Genomic DNA, 5,048 nt, shown 5'->3' with positions numbered 1-5,048 from the left:
CCTGTGTAAGCAGGTATGGGTTGGTCATACCCAAACGGTGGCGAATTTCGTGCAGCTGGTGCGGAGTTCGCCTCCTGTATAGGACTTGAAGGTCCTTCTTCTTGTAGCGGCGGATAGTGGCTACTACTAGAATGTCGAGGAGTGCTGAAGTGGATACCCCCTCCTCCTCGTGTAGACATACGAGCATTTGTCCTCCTACGCCTCGGTGGATCAGGTATTACTGGTTGTGCCGGTGGCGGAGGTGGTGGCGTAACTGCCTCAAAGCGTGAATCCTCAGAGGGATCCTGTGGATGTCTCGGTTGTTGAGATGTCTGTTGAGGTGGTGTGTAGTACCACTCATGTCGGTTAAACATCGCTTGGAAACTGTCAGGTCCTTGATAGGGCGTTCCATGGAAGGATGACCCATCAGAAACTTCTATCGGATGCGTGGGCGTACCACGAGCTGGTTCAGTAGGATCCTCATCTTCCTCCATGGGATCTTCAGAAAAGTGGTCTTGTGGACCAAGCGGAACAAATCCTGAAGGTTCCTGTATGTAGTCAGCTGGATTAAACTGACCTATGTAGTATGGAGTAGGGTCGTCATAATTTCGGTGCGAAACCGAACGTTGTAGAGGTATGAAGGAAGGTTGTGGGTTGTTGGGATCATTTTCTGAATTTGGCCCAAAGGAGTGCCGGTAGGATGGCGTCGAGCTGTGCGAAGTGGAATGCCTCGCGGGTTCGTAAAGATCTCTTCGTCGTTGTGGCTCTTCGCTCCGTGTCATCGAAGGATGTCTTGTACCAGATGGTCCAGCTTCGTTATCGTGATGTGTCACGATTTCTCCTCTGCCTCTTCGTCCCCTTCCTCTTCCTCTGAATATAACAGGTGGCATTTTCCTGCTCCAAAACTTATTAAAAATCGAATCGAAAATAAAGACAAAGAGGAGTATCAATCCGAATTTGTCCTAAGTTCTTGTCTAGACTCAAGTATGTGCAATTATGTCATTGAGATTAAACACAATAGGATAGTGTTTAATTCACTCAATGTTGGCTCTGATACCAACCTGTCACACCCCGATTTCCACGTGTCTCACCGGTGGGCCCGGTGGGGGATTACCGTGACGATGTTGGCAACAATATAGTCAAACCACACAATTATATAATGCACAGCGAAAGCATAAGATAAATATATAAACTCAACCTCTGGTTGTAATATCAAATGTATTACAGAAGTTGAATATATCCACAGCGGATCAAAATAAATAATTGTTGTTCATTCAGATACGGCATCGAGTTTGCGAGACTATTCATGATGCTTAGGCAGCTAATACCAGCCAATTTCGTACAGTACCTGCACTTAATCTTTTTGTGGAAAATACGTCAGTTTACACTGGTAAATACATTCAACTGACACATTTGAAAATGTTTATTAAAATTGATTTGAATGCACAAGGCACAAACTCTTTTATAACTTGGGAAAATTATAATAAAATCTTGTGAACGTTTTACATGTTCTTTTATGCGTTCAGTAGCCCGGGTCGTGCCGGGTTAAAGATTTATAGACACACCACGTTTGCGTAAAACCGTAGTATAAAAACCAACGGCTACGTCTTTTAATTTAATGTCGACACTTTATACCGGGTGTACGCCTACACCGGGATGTCGATGGTCGTGGCCATTTCGTAAAATGATGCCAAGGATATCCGGGACAACGGTCATTAAACCCCCCAAAGGCTTATAAGCAACAAAACTGTTTAAATGAGCCGATCATATTATTTAATTAACCACCTAAGCGATGGAAGAATATAATGCTCAATCAAGCGGTATTAATATACCGTAACCCAAGCCCATATAGGGGAAATAAGTTAAAGTATTTACCTTTGCAAGTATATTTCCTTATTTTGGATTAAATCACCGATAGCTTTTACTGGGGCTCCTAATCTGGAACGAAGGTTTTAATTAACCTCTTAGAATCCTAACGGGTCATTATAATGGCCGTAGCCTAGACCGGTTGGTTCTGATATATATTGATAGGGTTTAATCGCGTGAAAGGCGAAAACCGAGAATGGAGTGTGATTCTGTCCCAACAAGTTCAGAGACTTGTTTTATATGGGTTAATGGTTCACACTCTGGATTTTGGGGTTCAAATGATATTATTTGACCCGTATCGGCTAATTTATGAAAACTAGTTTCATAAGCCGAACCGTGCGCGCAAAAAGGCGAAACGGTTAACCATGAGAGTCGTACGCTTATTTCCTAAGTCAATATGCCTTAAATGGGTTGTGGTATCAGTAGGATACCTTCCGTGATGCCCGTAACGAGTTTAAGTTTATATTATGCCCCGTAGGGGCTATTCGGTCATTTTAAAGACTTTAAAAGGGCTTTTCGAGTTCTACAGGAAATCTGAGTTTCCCGAACAGCTTATAAAGCTTAAAATACTTTATTTATTATTTAAAACCAGTAGCAACTGGAATCGGGTCAAAAGACCTTGTAGAACTCATGTTTTGGCCGAAAAGGGCATATTCGGTATTTACCGAACCGTAGCCATAACCACAGGTTATGAGCGAGGTAAAAATTATTAAAAATCTTTAAAATTCCCAAATATTATTTTAATACAGTGGGTAAAAGTTTTTGTGACGAAATCTTGGTTTAGATAGGCGTTATGCTATTTGCGCCGTTAATTACTAAAGTTTATTTAAATTGCGCTAATTAGCATAACTCTCATTCTAGACCTCGGATTGACGTGAAACTTTAAGGACATACTTATAATTTAATAAGCAAGGTTCTGGTCCGTTCACGTGTCCGAAATACTCGTTTAAATTTCAAATGGCCGTTACGGTCAACTTTTAGGCGAATGACGGAAATGCGCAAAAGACTCGGATAACTCATGAACCGACCACAGAGGTTTATACCAACATGTGACCTGGTCCTAAGAGAGTCCTAAGGTATATTTATACCTCACTAAAACGGGTCAGAACTGAAGTCAAAGCAAAAGTCAACTTTTGCGACATTCGGCTCCGAACCGGTTCAATATAGCAAATGGTCGATTCAAACGAGCGCAAACAAGTTTATATGCTTAATATCATGTTTTATAAGTGTCAAAACAGGTTTCATAACATATACATTACAGATTATGCATAAATCGCTAAAATAGCTTTCTGTTGACTTTTTAACCGCACGTTTGACTCGATTTTTGACATAGTTAGAGTGGTGATCAGGGGGAACCTTTTTAGAGGTTTATTACTCACATAATTACCTACTCAAAACTACTTTTGATCCGTCATAAGACTGAACCATTTGCAAGTTATTGTAATGACAACCGTTAGTTACGACGGTTGCGTTTATGAGCTATAACTATGGAAATGTAAGATCAAAATGGTTGTGAACGACTTACAGAAGTGTGTTCTTGCTTATAGAGCAGAGAAGGGTGCTTGGGAGCTCCTTAGAATGATCAGAGATGATTGTTTGAGTTGTGTGAATGTTATGAGCCAATGTGGCTTATTTATAGTGCTTAAAAGCCTTCAAGATCATTACACAACAGTCTACAATTGATCATGGATCATGGGCAGGTGTCCCTAAGGTGTATGGGTCGAGTAGGGGGCACCCATGCCTCATTGATTGATGTTTGGTCGTTCAAATGCTCCAAAAGGCAAGAAGTTACAACTATTCTGCATCTGGGCGTCTAATGCGGCCCGCATGGGAGTTCCATGCGTTTATAATGTGGGCCGCCTGGGTTTTAAATATCAGGCGAGTAAAAGAGGAGGCGCGCGGCCCGCCTCAACTTAACCAACATGCAATGCGGGTCGCGTGAGGCCTGTTTTTCAGATTTTTAAAATCTTTTGAAATGATTACGAAATCCTGGTAATTAATAACGAAATCTTTCGTAATGATTTACCTGACCTTTCGGGTTTGAAGGGGTAACTTTGCGGTTTGGCCCTCGGTTATTTACCGATAGGGGCCTCGTGTTATTTACCCGCGTTGTTAAGTCCCCGGTTTATTTATTAATTATTCAAAAAGCCTTAACTTCTGTTATTGACGCTTTTAACCCTTCTTATACGAATTTGAGTATAACTCTTTCGTTTTAAGACGGAACTTCGCGGAATTTATACAGTATATTCTAGTGAGCGTATAATACTGTTACGAAGCCTTGGGAACGTTAAAGGGCTACTCAGAGGTATAATTAAACATGTTGACACAGTTAACCCCTGTAGTTCGTAATCTCTCACTTTCTTCCGCGTTTCGCTTCCGTATGATTTATGATTTATTCGTTTGAAGGTACAAGCATTTATTTAGGGTTACTATACAGTATATTTACCCTTGTTGACATTTATAACCCTCGAATTTATATACTTTCAAGGTTTGTCAAAATTAGTCCTTTATTTATTATAGATGCCACGTGTAAACAAATGACACGTGTTAACACATCATTGAACACAAAAATTCGAGGTGTTACATTTTAGAAAAATTTCGCCAGAGTTTCCCCTGTAACTGGAGGTGGCCACGCTTTCAATCGTATCATTTTCTTTTACAAAATCATTTCAACACTTCTTTAAATCAACCAATCAATTTCCGACACATCAAACTAGTTTCAACACATCAAACTTGTTCCAACGCATCAAACTAGTCGACAAGTATGTAAATCGCATTATTGCATGAACTTGTAGTTTTTCCGAAAACTATTGTGTAGATCTCCTTATATTTGGTGGATCTTTGTATAAAATAGTTTTAGTCTTGTAAAAACCCCGTTTTTAGAATAAATCATTCTTTACAACTTCCCGACAACTTTTATAAAAATGGTTACTTTGTCGGATCTTTCGTTTCACAAGTGTTTATACACTTGTAGTTTGTAAAAATCATATTTGTTAGTGTGTCATACGACTTTTATAAAACATGATTTTCTCGACACTTGGTTCTGCGAATATACCACTTGCAGATACGTAGATCCGCTAGTTTTGAACACCATTTTACTAGTAAAAATACTTTTACACAAGTTCATGTTTCTCGTGTGGTAGAGTTTCACCTTTTAACCCTCGTACCGATATAAACACGCTTATGTCAAGATCTATGATCTT

Source organism: Helianthus annuus, chromosome 9, assembly GCF_002127325.2.
Source record: "Helianthus annuus cultivar XRQ/B chromosome 9, HanXRQr2.0-SUNRISE, whole genome shotgun sequence".
NCBI classification, from domain to species: Eukaryota; Viridiplantae; Streptophyta; class Magnoliopsida; order Asterales; family Asteraceae; genus Helianthus; species Helianthus annuus.
The sequence above is the reverse complement of the archived record's forward strand: the minus strand, read 5'-3'. Positions refer to the sequence as shown.